The sequence below is a fragment of the Prionailurus viverrinus genome, chromosome C2 (genome assembly GCF_022837055.1).
Source record: "Prionailurus viverrinus isolate Anna chromosome C2, UM_Priviv_1.0, whole genome shotgun sequence".
In the NCBI taxonomy this organism is placed as follows: domain Eukaryota; kingdom Metazoa; phylum Chordata; class Mammalia; order Carnivora; family Felidae; genus Prionailurus; species Prionailurus viverrinus.
In genome coordinates this window covers 99,037,758-99,054,182 of record NC_062569.1, presented here as the reverse complement: position 1 = coordinate 99,054,182, position 16,425 = coordinate 99,037,758, and the positions used below count along the sequence as shown (strand labels likewise).

General features: G+C 43.5%; 1 protein-coding gene across 2 annotated transcripts in view; it reads left to right on the top strand.

Moving 5' to 3' along the window:
* The first annotated feature begins 4,333 nt into the window (after nucleotides 1–4,333).
* The window catches only part of TIGIT (T cell immunoreceptor with Ig and ITIM domains), a 62,236-nt gene continuing 50,144 nt past the window's right edge, over nucleotides 4,334–16,425 (top strand). Inside the window, exon 1 of one of the 2 annotated variants that reach the window (XM_047874554.1) lies at nucleotides 4,334–4,351. The gene's annotated coding sequence lies outside the window, so the exon portion shown is untranslated. Of the gene's footprint in view, nucleotides 4,352–14,739; nucleotides 14,779–16,425 lie in introns of those variants that run through there. The other variant, XM_047874556.1, reaches the window with a different exon arrangement.

Below are 16,425 nucleotides of genomic sequence, written 5' to 3'. Positions count from 1 at the left end.
AGCTCATGACCAATCACTCAAGAAGCTGCAGAGCCAGGATTGAACCCCAGGACACCTGGCATCAAGTCTGAGCGCTTAACCACTGACTTAGACTGCAGTAGGAAATACAGCTGAGCAACATTAGAACCTGTGAAATCACTTCAAGTCCTGAGGGAAACTGAGGTGAAAAGAGAATGATCTAATGAAGGCAAATATGGCTTTTGTCTAATTTTTACCTGAGACCATGAGCATATGTCTGTTCTCTAAATTATCGTAGGCAATATAGTAATCTCTCCCCGATTCCTTCTCAGATTATTAGAGCTGAGAATTTACAGAAAGTATAGTGCTTCAAAACTGACAACCAAGGAAGTAGCTGTCAGTGGAAGCAAATCTGACTTCCCCTTACAACCTCTTTCGTGTCGCCGATCTGGCAGGACATAGTCCAAGGCATCCACACTATTGCCTGTATGGCCTCTGCTGATGGTTAAGTATTTAATTCAATAATGTGTTGAGCAGCTACTGTACTACATTATATTAATTATTTTTTTAATGTGGAAACATAGATATGACATAAAATTTGCCATTTTAATCATTTTAAGTGTACAATTCAATGGTATTAATTACATTCATAATGCCACACAATCATCACTACTCTCTGTTTTTAAAAACCCTTTCATAATCCCAAACAGAAACTCTGTACCCCTTGTGCAATAACTCCCCCCATTACTCTCTTCCCCTCGTCTCTGGTAATTTCTAATATACTTTCAGTCTCTATGAATTTGCCTATTCTATACAAAGGTGGCAGTTTCTCCACATCCTTACCAACACTTAGCTCCCTTTTAAAAAAATGATAGCCGTCTTAGTAGGTATGAAATGGTATCTCATTTTGGTTTTGATTTTCATTTCCCTAGTGACTAATGATGTTGAGCATCTTTTTATGTGCTTATTGGCCATTTGTATATCTTCTTTGGAGAAATGTTTATTCAAGTGCTTTTGCCCATTTTTAAATGGAGTTGTCATCTTTTTGTTGCTGAGCTGTAGGAGTTACATTCAATATCTTTAATCTTTAACACAGCCCTGCTGTGGTATTAGGTATTATTACCCTAACTTCACAGAGGAAAAAACCAAGGCTTAGAGAGGTTGGGTTGCTTTCCTGAGAGCCTACAATAAGTGGCAGAACCAAAGTTTGAACCCATGTGTGGATGAGTGGTAGGTAGTCGCTAGGATGGCTCCCCATGATGCCTTCCTCCTGGTATTCATGCCCTTGTGTAATCCCTTCCCCTTGAGTGTGGGCTGCTGTTAATGACTCATTTATAATGGATAGAATACAGCAAAAGAGATGGAATGTCACTTCTGAGATTAGGTTGCAGAAAAATGTGACTTCCATCTTGCTTGCTCCCTTTCATTCTCCTGCTTTTTGCTCTGAGAGAAGCTAGTTGCCATGTTGTGAACTATGTGATAGAGAGACTTCTGTGGCAAGGAGCTGAAGGAGGCCTCTGGCCAACAGCCAGTGACGAGGTGAGGCTTCAGAATACTGTGAGGAACTGAATTCTGCAACAACTGTGTGAAGTGCTTAGAAGTGGATCTTCCCTCAATCAGGCCTTCAGATGAGACTGTAGTCTTAGCAGCTTGATTGTATCCTTGTGAGAAACCTGGAGGTACAGGCTTCTGGCTGATATGCACCCATATTCTTGATCCACAAAAACTGTGAGATAATAAATGTTTGCTGTTTTAAGCTGCTGTTTTGGAGTAATTATACAGCAACCCATAACTAACATACCATGTTTACTCCTCTTTTAGTAAGGACCTTAAATTGGCTTAAATACTAGGCAAAGATACTTTAAAGAAGATAATGGGGTAGGTCATCTTTGTGGGCCTGTTTGGGCACAGCAAGCCAGGCCAGCCTAAAGAAGAGCTAAATTGGGAAGTGGGAATAGTTGAGCTCTCTGTGGTTGTGAATGGTATACAGAAAATATATCTGTGTATTGACTTCTAGATGGTTCAGGTTCAGCTGATACTCTAGTTTCCCTGGGGGAGCACAGAAGAACAATCTTCTGAAATATCTTTACCTGCTTCTCTGGCTTCTCTTTGTTCTGTCATTGGGTAGAAAGGTACAAGGGAGAGGGATGAATGGGTTATGATTTCTTCCTACTATAGAACTTGTTGGAATTGCAACCACAATGTTTATATTCTAGAGTTGTTAAGGCTTTGGGAAGACTGAATTGTACAAGTGAATCCACCACCACCACCATCATCATCATCATCACCATCATCAACCACAACATCAGTAACAACTATTGATGGTGACTAGTATTATGAGCCTGTAGTTCTTGAATGAACTATCGGGGGTTCAACGAAGCCCTTGAAATTATAAGCATGACAGTGTATGTTTGTGCAAATGTACATTTTTCTGCAGAGAGGGCCCATAATTTTCATAGATTCTCAAAGGGCTATGGGATCCTGAAATAGTTAAGAACCACTGCTTGAGTTTCTTATTCCCTGCTGTAAGTCTCCTCACTGTTGTTGATTCTCTGTCTCAAAGCAATCTAGATGTTGGAGAAGATGTTACTAATGTTACTTACACATATGTGTATATGTTTACATTATGTTATGCTTATGCACACACACATGTGGGTGTATATATATACACACACATATATGTGGTATGTATATGGTATATATACATATGTGTGTGTGTGTATGCCATATATACCATTACCAACAAGTGTTAACATCTAATTTCCCCGCCCTGTAAAGAGAAGCCAAAGCTGTAGTAAAGTCTTCCTCTACCATCTCCACTGTGGGAGTGGTGGCAGAGAGAGTAAAGAACTTGTGTTTTTAGTCCTATAGTACATGACTAATATGAGGGTATCAGATGGCAATGTCTATGCTGGGAGTTGATCAGGGTACTACCAAACGGATTGAAAGTAAACTTACTGCCTCTCAGGCCAGTGAAAGCTTGGAATAGTTTGTATGATCAAAGAAATAAGGAGATATAACATTATTTAACAACTTGGTTCTTTGAGGTAATTTATACCACTATTTATGGTTATTTAGTTGTATCTTGTTTATGGAAGTTTTCATCCTAGATTTCCCAACTGGAATTTTAACACTACAATAAGGAGCTTGTCCATTTCAGGCATGTGTCTAAACAGTGATGATCTTTTTGAGACAGTATACAATCTGTATTCCTGTAGCTCTTCCTAGTTTACGAAACGTTATTTTTTGTTTCCTCCAATAATCTTATAGCATAGGCAGGGATCATTACCCTCTATTTTGCAGATGAAGAAGCAGAGCCTCAGAGAGATCAAGGGACTTTCCAAAAATCATAGATTTGGTGAGTGGTGGTGGAGGTGGGTGGTGAGTGGGCTTCCGATGCAGGCTTTAGGTTCCAAGTCCTGGGTGCCATCTGCCACTGCACACAGTGGGGCATAGTGAGTCCGGAATGGAACTTCTGGGCTGTCCTTTTCCAGCTGGTACCAGAAAGGTAGGTTGGAGATAAAGAGTATCAGAATTGCCCTTCTTTTAGCTTCCTGTAAGAGACACAGAATAGTTTTTTAATAATGAAAGTATAATTTACATACAGTGAAAGGCACAGACACTAAGTGTACAATTTGATCAGTTTTGACAAATGCAGATACTCATGTAATGCACATACAATCAAGATGTAGAAAGTTCTGTCACTTCCTGTCCTTCCCAATCAATCTTCCCCTCCTTCCCCACCAGTTCCTTCAATCACATCCTCTTGCCAAATAACTTCAGTTCTGATTTCTGTCCCGTAGATTTGGGGAACTGGTTTATGATGGTTCTGTTGTGGTCACCTATGGGAAGAGTTAGATGGGTAGCAGTGACTGTTATCTCTGGTTGCCATGGTCAACCTGGAACCAGGCTACATGTGAGCCACTTGGATAGGTCAGCCAACTTTATCACTGAACAGAGGTAGTGTCTCTGTGACAACAAGTCCCTTATGTACTCACTAGGCAGTGAGGAGCATTTCAACAGCTTTGAGACCTCGCCTGCGGCTCTTTTTGGCATGCACATAACATAGCACTGGAATCCAGTTAATGTTGAGACAAAATATCACCCCCATCCCATTCCACCTCTGGGGGGAGTAGGTTATAAGCACATAGATATGTACTCCCAGGTTCCTCCTCAAGACACAGACTGTCCCCTGCATACAGGGCTGGGAAGATGAGTTACTCCCCAATGCCCATTAGCCAACATCATTGTCATCTTCAATTGCAACCACCACTACTCCCTGTTTATTAGTGGTGACTCTGGTGATTCTTTCTAGGTGATGTGCATGTGGGGGCCACTCCTTTTTAGGAGGGAAATGGGTTTGAGAAATTGCACAACAACCAGGAGGTGACAGGTAAGTGACTGGACCAGACTCAGGAGGTGCTTCTAAGGAGAGATGCCTGGCTTCCCAGTACAGTGTCCCATACCTCAGGGCCATTTCTAGCCAGGGAACCTCTTTCAGAGGGTGGGGTCAGCCAGGAGGTTTTCCCTCCCACCCCAAAACTGTCTTCCTTGCCAGTTCCTTGAAAGGATATTCTTTGTCTGCTTCCTTCACGCAGACTGAGAGAGTGAGGCCATTTTGTACTCGGAGCAAGATCCAGCTCATGGTTTTCCCATCCTAGGCTGAGCTCACTCTCTGCCCTGATTAGGAAAGGTGCTAGGAGTGTGGAGCACACTATCTAGCCAAGCTGGGGGCAGCAGCAGGAGAGAGCTTTTTTTTTTTTTTTTTTTTTGAACATGCTCACTGAAGGCTCTTCTTGGTCATGCCAATGAAGTGCAGAGGTGGGGACCAGTTTACCTACACATTCCAGGGTATGAAAGAGAGCATGGATCCAGACAGTAACTTGTTTGAATTTGTCATTGCCTATCTTTGTCTCCAACTGGCAAGCTAGAATGGAGTTGGCACTCCAGCAACGGCAGCAGGGAGTCATAGCCTTTTCATAAACGCGTGGAGAAACAGGGATCAGCAGGTACAGGGTACAATGGCTCAGGTGGAGCACAGGGAATTTATGGTTTTATAAAAAAAGATTCTAGGTTCTTCTTTTCCCCTCGCCAACTGATAATCAGTTTTCCCAGTTGCTTCCCTATTGCCCCCAACTTATTCAAAACTGTACAAATTCAGATAATCCCTCTTCATCTAGACAAAAAACATAAAAGGAAAAGACAGTCAGTCAAGAATCTGCTTGATTAGCGTTTCAGGAGAAAGCTAACACGAGTCTTCAGGGATGAAAATAAATGGCTCCGAGCCTGGGCTGTGGTCATAAGGCTGACCTTGTCACTGCCTAAGCAAGGAAGGCAAAGGAAGGAATTAGAGCTCCCGTCCCAGTGTGATTACAGTTATACCCTTAACAGGACATGGCGGTGTTTTTTGGCATTCAATTATGTTTGCTATGCGTGCGTGCATACACTCACACACTCACACACACAGAGCTGGAATTGAAATCATCTCAAGTGAGAATTCTTGTGATGCATTTAAGGGCCTGCATTTGACAGGTTGCTACCTAGTTATGGACTAAAATCTCACCAGGCACCCCCATAGCTTATCGCCTGTCATTTCAAAACAAAGACATCCTGCTTCCCCTTTCTGTGTCACATCTCATCGACTCATTCTCAGCAGAATCTTACTTTCATTACAAGCTTGGTGCCACCTCCCTGACTTTCATCAGATGAGAACTTGAAAAAAAAAAAAAAGAATAAAGACAAAAAATCCCGTTCCATGTTTTGACTTGGACTCTAGGTGTTATTCTCTCAGTCCAGCTTGAAAGGAAAAAAGCCCACCCCACGAGGGGGCAGGCCTGCTTCCCTGTCTTCTGCCACCACACAGTCTCTGAAGTGTGTGAAGAAGAGAGGAAGAGACAATTAACACTCAGCACCAATCTGCATTTCCTTTTTAGCTGCCATTTACACGCTGCTCAGGTTTTGAAAACCAGCATTTCATGCTGCTCCCTAGAGAGCCAGCACCAGCTTCAGCAGGACCCATCTGCACAGCAGTCACAGTGCTGAAAGCTTCAGCCAACCCAGAATTCATTTATTTATTTTTTGAAAAATGAAAGAGAGGAAGAGAGAGTGTGAGCCAGTGAGCTGGGTGAAAAGAATAGATTGGAATCTGGTAATATTTAACGCACATGCTTGACCAATCCCTGCGCTGGTCTAGACAGGGGTGAGTCAGTGGAGGTTTTCTTTGATCATCTTCTAGATTAGTGTGAGCAGTGAGTGAATGAGCAAGAGCCCTGTGACAACAGGGGCTGACAGGCTGTGAGGTTGGAGGCAGGAAGGACACACTCGATAAGTTTCGGCGCTGCTCATCAGCCTGTGTGTCAGCACGCTCTTGCTGACGGGGAACAGCAGGGAGGAAAGCCATACTGGGAAGTCACTGCTGGTGTGGGACAAGTTACAGGATGCTTCTGGAGGAGGGAAATGTGTGTCATCAACTCCTCAGGTCTGGCCCACTTGCTTTATTTCCTCCTGCCCACCACCCCCCGCAAAGGGTTGGGAATGGAAGCATAATAGCTTCGATAACCTTTGTTATTTTATCATTATTATTTTTTAAACTGAATTCAGCACCACAGGAGGTCACAGAGTCAATGGTCACAGCTGGCTTTTAAAAAGGGGTTGAGTCATGTTGTGATTGGTAAACAGAGACTCAGCCTGAGATGAGGGCAATCAAATTTCCTGCTTCAAGGCATGGGTTGATCACCACAGGGGTCAGAAAGAAGTGTTTTTCTCATGCAAGTCCTGGCATGAATATCTAGGTGAATGCATAAAAAAAAAAAAAAAAGAAAGAAAGAAAGAAAAAAAAAAGCAAAAAAAAGCTAACTTCTCCCTTTGAAGAGGGAGCAGGGCTGAAAAGCCCATCCTTATTTCAATAGACCAATGAGTGTTCTGATTCCATCTAGCTCTGCTCAAATGGCAGTTGTGATTATAGTGTTACAGATGCATTTCCCATCTAAGCAGGGCAAGATGTCACTGTCTGCTTGGGCGCAGATTTACCAAGGGACGTGCACAGGTGTGCTCAGATGGGGAAAAATACCTCAGGGCAGGTTTGGAGGGGGTGGTGAACATATGGTAGTTGGAATAGAAACTGCTGAGGTTTTTTTTGTTTGTTTTTTTTTGAAGAAGACTCCTAAGAAACCCATAGTGATCTATGGATGCAGTTACATGTCAGGTCAAACAAGATGTTCTCAGGATAGATACAAGGGTGTTTTGAATCTCTCATAATAACACAGATATGTAACTTGAGTTTCTCAGCCTGCCAGACAGGGGGCAAAAATAAGGTTATAATAAACAGCTTTTGTTCTTTTGGCTCTGCCCTCACTAGGTGGAGCCTCCAATCCTTCAAATTCGTGAATAGTTCTTAGAGGCACTGGTGGCAAGGATGTCCCTCTTCTACTGTTGTGACTCAATGCTACTGGAGTTAGATGGCATGGGTTTGAATCCCACATTCATTCATTCAAAATACATTTAGAAAGAGTGCCCACTATGAACCCAACACCATTCTAGATGCTAAGGAAAAGGTGGTCCAAGCTCCCTTTGTAATTGAGGTTCTAGCGAAGGGAGACAAATATAATAAATAAGCAACTAAATATATAATATTCCAGAGAGGGATAAATGCTATGGATAAAAATACATTGGCATGGGGGGGTAGGGAGGACAGGTGGTGAAGGTAATGGTGGTTTGATGTTAGATCAATTAGGCAGTGAAGGGCTCACTTTTTTTTTAATTGAAGTATAATTGACATACAATATCCTATTAGTTTCAGGTGTACATCACAGTGATTCAATATTTTTATACATTATGAAATGATCCCCACAATAAGTCTAGTTACCATCTGTCACCATACAAAGTTATTACAATATTATTGACTATATTCCCTATGCTGTACATTCTATCCCTGTGACTTACTTGTAACTGGAAGTGTGTACCTGATAATCCCCTTCAGTTATTTTGCCAGGCCCCCAACTCCCTCTTACTCTGGTAACCAACAGTTTGTTTCCTGTATCTGTGAGTCTGTTTTCTGTTTGGTTAGTTCATTTGTTTTGCTTTTTAGATTCCACATACAAATGAGATCATACGGTATTTGTGTTTTTCCATCTGACTTGTTTCACTTAGCATAAAACCCTCTAGGGTTGTCCATCCATGTTATTGCAAATAAAAAGCTCACCTCTGGGGTGATTCTTTTGTAGACACTGAAAGGGACAAGCTCTTTGGGGGAAGGAATCAAAGAAGAAAGAGCAGTAGGCACAAAGCCAAGGGAGCAGGAGTATGTTTTGTGTGTCCCAGGAACAGCAAGGAGGCCAGTTGACTACCAAAGTCCAGATATCAAAGGAGAGGTCTAGGCTGGACCTGTCACCTGAGGAATGATTGTAGCTGGAAGAGGGAAAAGATCTGAAACCCTAGGAGATTTTAACATCTCAATGTTGAGGGAGACCAGGAGGAATAAGCACAGGATACCGAGGTGGTCAACTGGTGAGGGAGGGTTGTCCCAGAATGGAAGGGGAAAAAAAGCATCTTAAGGAAGGTGTGGACACCTGCATCAAACACTACCGGCGGTTCATGTTAGAATGAGAATTTACCACTGCACTCAGCAATGAGAAGTCACTGCTGCCCTTGACAAGAGCTGTTTCCGCAGAATGGAGGGAACAAGAGCCTACTTGGGATGTGTTCAAGAAAAGACAGAAGAGAAGAATGGGAGGGAGGGTGTAAAGACAACCATTTTAAGGAATTTGATTATAAAGGGGAACAGAAATGGAGTAGCAGTTTGATTTAGATGTGGAGTTAGAGGAAGTTGTTTGTGTTTTTGATCAGAGAAATAACATCCTGTTTGTATATGGATTCCAAGAGAAGGAAACTGGTACTAAAGCAGTGTCCTTGGGTAGGCATGAGGGGGTGGGCTCTAGTGAAAAGTGGAGGGATTGGCTTTAGATAGCAGGTGGACAGTTCACCCAGAACAATGAGAGGCCAGGAAAACACATGGGCAGAAATGCAGAAAGATGGGCAGGCGTGATTGTAGAAACTTCACTTTCTCAGTGAAGTTATGAGCTGTGAGCTCTTTAGGGGGAAGAAGTATTGGAGATTTCAAGAGAGAGGAGGTGAAAGAGTCCCAGGAAGGCGAGTGGACATGGAAGGTAGGCTGCCAGGCACCGCAGGGCCCACTTGAGGTTTGTGGTAACAACTAAAGGGAGATCAGTCAGCATGGTTGTTTCCTTCAGTTGCACTTGGCTGCCCCCATGCAGACATGGGGTAAGGGGAGAGTTGAATAGCTTCGGGTTTTGCCAGCTGAGCATGCTGAAGGGAAATCGGTTGAGGCAGTTGAAGGTGTACACAGGGAGTAACACCATCATGGTCCATGGAAGTTGGGTAAGGAGGGCAGAAGATAGTGAAGGGGTGAGAGACAATTATAGGATACCAGGAACCTTGGCTTGTAGGTCCTGGTGTGGTCCAAGAATTTTTGGGGCTGGGGCATTAGAAAAGGTGAGCTGGAAAGTCCAAGAGGGAGATGCTGAAACAGAGTATAGCTGCAGTTGTGGTTAGTGATGATGTCTAGGCAGGAGCATGGACATGGGGGGCTAGCTGAGGTAGGTAGAAGAAAATCAGCTTCCTGTTGTAGTTTACGTGGCGGTGCTCCCTGAAGCCCAACTCTGTGTTTAAAGCACTAGGAACTGTGATAGAAGTGGCTTTAGAAAGAGTCCAACTAAACTAGAATCTTCAAAGAATAAGTGGGAGGGACACAGAGGTCAGGGATAAGGAGGGAGAGGGACAGTGAAGAGGAAGTCTAGCTCACCCTCCGGCTTGAGAGAAGCTTGAGAGAAATGGAAGTGAAGACAACTCCATCTGGGGGGATAGACAGTCCTCCATTTGTTAGCCATGTGACCCTGGGGGCGTTATTTAACCTCCTTGTGCCTTTGTTTTTGCAAATGTAGAATGGAGATAATAATTGTACCCTCATAGGATTGTTCTGAGGGTCCAATGGGAATGTATGGGGTGTGCTTAGCACAGACCCTGGCCCAACATGGGTTTGTTTCTTTGTTTTCAATTGAAGCAGTTCTGTCAGCTTCAATCCGGGTCACTGGAGCTCCTGTTTTTCTGAAGGGACAAGAATGAGTCCTTGCCAGGTGCTGGGTGCTTCTCAGGGAGGGTGAGGTGCAGGGCTGAGACCAGGAGGAGATGCTGGCTTATCCACGAAAGGCACAGTTCAGAGAGGAGGGTGAGGCTAGAAGTCCTGCCGCCAAGACGGAGCAATTAAATATGTAGAAGGAGGAGAGGCTTGACAGAAGAAATGGAAGTAAAACATGTTTCTAATCAGAGCCACGATGAGGGCTGCCTGGAGGCTCTATTGGTAATTGATGTGCCTCTGACAATAATTAGAAACAATTTCTGGGGACTTACAGGATAGAGTCACCTAGTGATATTATTTACCATGGAGAGTAGTGTCTGGAGTGAAAATGGATGTTATTGTTTCCTCAGAACACATTAGAAGGTGACTTCATGGTGAATAGATTTTTCAAGATATTTGACATTCACCGACTTTCTATTTAACTCCTCTTAGTCACAGAGGCCATTACTGTAATGACAATACCTGGATTTATCTCTTTTAATGGCAGAAGACATGTGGGAGATAAATCCTCCCAGTGTTGGGTCCCCGACTCCCTGAGCTGCTGAGACACCTGAGGCATTCTGGGAATGCAGCAGCCCAGAGCACAGCTTCAGTCCAAGGGTGAAGAGGCCGAGGGGCAGGATTAGCACAAACCACATTGCCTTTTTCTAATGTGAGCTTTATTTTATGCTACTTGGGATTACGTGTGATAATGTATGTAAAGTGCCAGAGCTTGGCACATAGCAAGCACTCAGAAAGTGTTGGCTCATTAATTATTATTTTCTTGGGTTCTTCTGATAAGACTTTGAGACCGTGCGTATTTGGCAAACTCCAAGCCCTGGGGATAGTGGTAGAGCTGAGAGAGAATCAGTGGCATTATAGGGCCGTGGAACTAGTGGGTTATATTCCTCTTGGGAGAGCCATGGTTCAGTGGCTGGAGTTTTTCCTTGAGTTGACTTTTTTAAGCCTGTAGGCAAGATGCCAAATGGCAGTTCAGCAAGGGTACTACATAGGGGTTGGAAATAAAAACTTTACAGATCAGACAACATGCAATTGCCTTCTGCCCCCTCTGTGCTGGCAGACCAGGGAGCACTGATGTGGTGTCCATGGAATGGGGCATCTAAAACTGTAACCTAGCCTCCAGGCTAGAGGGGCAAATGGAGACCTGACAGCTTACCTCACACTCCTGCCAGTTCATCAGGATGGGAAACAACAATAAAGGCTTGTTGAGGTCTAAGCCCTACAGATGGTTCTCAAAAGGAGTATTATTGGCATTTGGGGCTGGGGTGGGGGAACAGTTCTTCACTGGGTGGGACTGTACCAACAATGCAGGATATATGGTATCTGAGGCCTCTGTCTCAGTAACGTCAGTAGAGCTTACCTCACAGGTGCTGCAAGAACCAAAAGGTTTCTTTTGGTTGGGAACCACAGTGTGAGGAACGACAAGCCTGGGTTATCCTCCCTGCAAATATGCCTGCACACCTGCTAGCTGGTGGCCACCTGACCTCAGCTCCGTCACTCCCTCATCCTGGTTCTTTTTTTGTTTTTTGTTTTTTTATGTTTATTTATTTTTGAGAGAGAGAGAATATGAGTGCATGAAAGGGGAAGGGGCAGAGAGAGGGGGAGACACACAATCTGAAGCAGGCTCCAAGCTGTTAGCACAGAGCCTGATGCGGGGCTTGAACTCACGAACCATGTGATCACGACCTGAGACAAAGTCAAACGTTTAACCAACTAAGCCATCCAGGCACACCCCGCCCACCCCCCCCCCCCCCCCGCCCTCATCCTGGTTCTTAAGTGTATAAGGCTGGCAGAGTGAGTTCTCAGAGTTGAAAAGTATTTAAAGATTGTAGGTCCTGACTGGCCCCTCCTTGGAGATGTGGCCTTTCCTGAGGGGGCTGTATTAGTCACACTACCCCAATCATGCTTGAGTATGACCGGCAGAGGGTGATTGAACCTAAGGCCAATGGAGCTTCAGATTCAGAACCTCTTCCAAGGCTTGTGTATGGATGAAACTTGATAAGATTCCCAGATTTGAAACATCCTAGAATTTTAGATGACATTACCAGTAACTCCTCACTTGAGAAGCTTGGTGGTGGAATGATATTAAGAATAGCTGCAGATTATTATGTCTGTGTGTGCCAGGCACTCTGCACCAGGTGCTTTCAACGGTTCTGTGCATTCCTTTTTCATTACCCCTATTTTATAATTGAGGAAATTCAGGCACAGAGCGGTGCTTAAGATCACACAGCCAACAGGGTTAAGAATCAGGATTCAAACTCCCACGTTTCTGACCCCAAAGTCCCATGTGTTCTGCATTTGGCTACACTGCCTTTCAGGCAGGGGGAATAGCTAATACCAGGAAGTGTGTGTCTAGTAAAGGGGTTTGTATTTATCTGAAGAGTGGGTGTCCAGCTTAGGCTGGCAGCAAGGGGTCCCTGCAGAGGTGGGCTTTGGGCGGGCACGGCGGTGAGTGGGAGCAGTTTAAGAGGAGAAGGGGTGGGGGTGGAACACTCTGGAGGGAACTTGAAGAGTCTGACCAGGCCAAGTTCAATCCAGAAGTTACTATTCATGAAACAACAGTGGCATTGCCCTTCTCTCACTGATCAGAGGCCATGGAGCCCTCGGACTTGCCAGTTCTGGAGCAGACAGGCAAGGCTGGGCCGACAGGCAGGAGAGTCAGCAGAGAGCATTTCTCTGTTGGCAGAGATTTGGTATTTGAAGTACAGGTTGGGTAAGTATAGGCATTAAGAATGTACGTTTTCAGAAAAGAGTAAATAAAGGCACACGCACAAGACAGACACACCCCAGTATGCACTCACGTGGGGCAAGAGCAGTGCCCCACAGAGAGGAGAATTCCAGAGAGGCCAGAAGGAGACACATTATCTTACCCACAGCAAGTGAGGGGATCTCTCCAATGGTTTCTTAGTGAGGAAGAGTTTGAAATGTACATGAGAAACCCCTCTTATCTCACTCGTTCAGTGTTGTATATAATTATGCTTAACTAAGCTATGTGTGATTCTCATTATATAATGTAGCTTCATTATCAACATTCCCCTCTTTGCCATCATAAAGTAAAGAATTAAAGATTCACTGGGTAATCTGACAATTAGCAAAATGGAAAATGCACAAGCTCTGTGAGCCGCTTGTTGGAACGTATCTGACAGAACTACTAGCACGGGTACATAAAGAAATATGGACAAAGATATTTATTACAGGACCAGTTGAATAAATTATGGGTCAGTAGACAGTGGATTACTATGTAATCATTAGAAAAGGCTTGAATAGATTTATATTAAGTGAAAAAAAAAAGCAATGTGTAGGATAATCTTATTGTGTAATGTGCAAACACAGTCTTTTTATTATTTTAAAATTGCTGTGTGTTATGTATATATCTACACATGTTTGTGTGAACAATGCAGAAAAAACTCTGAAAGGACTGTGGATACCTTTGAGAGCTGAAGTTAGAAATAAGAAGGAATTTTCAGTTTTTAATTTACACCATTCCCCAGAAGGTAGAAGTAGTGGGTTTGTGGGTGAGTTTTGTTTCCTTTTTGCACTTTTGCAATATTTTTCCAAATTTCCCATAAAGAACCCATGCTGCTTTGATGATCGAGCTTCATTTCTGCCTGGGAAGCAGCATGGTGTATGTAGTAGCCCCACTGTATGCAGAAGCTGAAGCAAAGCATATGGTTGTGCAGTCAGCACACCTGAGTTCACATTCCCTCTACTGCTGTGCAGTAGATGATGGCTGTGAAGAGATGACTTCACCTCTCCGTGTCACAGTTTGTATCCCATGAGATTGTTGGGAGGGTTCAGTGAGACCCTTTGTGCAGAGGGTGTGGTCAGGATTTAGGAATGGTTGAGTATGGACTTCCTTGCAGGAAAGATCAAGCTCCAGTGCACAGGTAGACAGGTTGATGTTGAGCCAAGGGCTATGTTTTGCTGTCTCCATCTAAGATCGGAGGGACAGGACCCAACTGGAGGCGAAACAGGCCAATGAAGAGATGAGTGTAGTGTCAGGACCCTGCTTGGGGTGCTTTTCCTCTCTTAGTAGAGCCACAGGGAAAAGGTCCAGAATAACCCTTCAATTTGAGTCCTTGCCCACCTTACATGTGGTTCAGTGAGGTTTTTCCTTCCTCCTACAGACCTCACTTCTGCCTGATTTTCTGGGACTGAAGTCTGAAGGTTTTAGTAGGGGACCTACCTTACCCTCCTCCACTGGGAGGCAGGGAGAAAGGGAACCTACCCTTTCTGCCAAGTTCTACAATGCCCTTAGCCAATCTGGTCAGGTTGCACCTGTTACCCAATCTTCCCTCAGCTTTCTTCATTTTGAAGCTTGAACAAACCATCAGTCACCGGGAGCTGGGTTCTGCCTATGGTGGAAATTGGTTTCTCAGAATTTACTGTTGGCCTCTAAAATCATGAACACTGAAAATAACTCATGGCCCCATTTGTGGTTCCTTTTCAGATAAATCATAAGCCAGACAAATCTAGTGTGAAAGTCAAAGTGGCCAATGTAGATATCAGCATATTCAGGCTCTCTTATTTGACTGATTTGACTGTTTAATGAAACAGGCCTCCAAGTAACTGAAAATGGTCACCTGAAGGCCGTGTAAGGACAACTACACACTGAAAAACACCCGAGCGTGTGGAAGCTCTGTGTCTGAAAGCACCCCTCCCTCTTGGTAGGTGAGAATACAGCTATGTCACTTTGCCTCTTGAGATCTCTTACAGTTCTGAGAATACAGGGGAAGGCACAGATGGCCAAGATGTCTCACAGTCTGGCCCTAGTCATTATTGCCAGCCTCACCTCCTACCAACTTCCCTTCCTGCACTTTGCCCCCTGCCTCCTAAACCATCTTGAGAGACTTGCTCCTCTCTGACACCTAAGACATGTGTCTCTCTCCAAGCCAGCTCATGCTTTCCCATCCATAGTGGTTTGTGTTGCTTCTCTGATTGGCTAATTCCAATGCATTCTGAGCGACCCCATTCAGCTATAATCTGCTCTAAATGTCTTTCTAGAGTCTTCTACCTTGGTGTTTCCTAAGACTTTGTTCATACTTCACTGTTCTTTAATTTCAGTTTTTTAATTTCGGTAATATTTTGTTTACTTAGTTACTATTTGCTTTTATGATCTATACTTATACTTATTTATCTTATGGTGTGTTATATACTTAATCAGTAGCTCTCAAACCTCAGGGGGCAAAAGTATTTACAAGTGGCAGTAGCAACAACAACAATTTATTGAACACCTATAACATGCAGGCCTGGGATTGGTAAAATAGTGGACTACACAATAGACTGGGTCCTAGAATGTATTTTATGTTATTGTGTTCCTTCTTCCAGAAGGGACCTCTGATTCCAGAGCTTTACTGTGGAGCCTGGGAATCCGCAGGTACTAATTACAACCCTGGATGATTCTGATATAAGTTGTTGGAGACACACTCTTTAGGTAACAGTGTAGTAAACTTACAGTTTATATGAATGTAATGAATATCATTTACAATATTGCTGTAGAATAAATTTGAATCCAAGTGCCTTGAGCCTGGTGTGTGAGAACTAGCCACTTAGTTAGTGAGCAAAGCTAATTAACCATCTAGGACACTCATCTCAACGATAGTGTGTTGTGTTTCTCTTCCAGTCTTGGAGTAAATGGTGTAACATTTCCTAAACAAGTATACTAGTGAACCTAATTCTGCAATACATGGGAAAATGTACTAGGTGCTATAATTGCAGAATAAAGAAAGTGCTATTGGGTAACAGAAGAGGGAGAAATTAATTTTGACTGGGATAATTAATTTATAGCTAGCAGTTGAATGAAATGCCAAAAGCAAACAAACACACACAGGTGTTCAGGATTGTTTTTCTGACACCATTTGCTATTCATTTGTGTGTTGCTTGCTATGAGCAGGAACATGGGTATAACTGGAGATCTGTGAATGCCAATCTTCAAGACAAGAAGCTGCCAAGGAGGGCTTTGATATGGCCAAAGAATTTTATTTTGCATTTCAGAAATCTCATTACAATTATGCCTTAGTAGACAATAGTGAGATATATTCAATTCCAAGCCCACAAAAATCATAACATGGAAGAAAGGCTCTGTAGAGGTTACACAATAACTTACCTTTATGGAATTTTTACATCTCCCAGAGGAAGCATGAAATTATGCAATTTTTATACGATTAATCAATTCCAGAATAGTCTGTTTGTCCAAGTAGCGGACTTTTGGCTTCTCTCCCTGTAGTAGTGCTTTGTTGGTTGGTTGAGGATTTCGTCGGAGAACTGGGGAAAGATCCTGGAATTTAGCAAGAAACACCATATTAACATCAGAC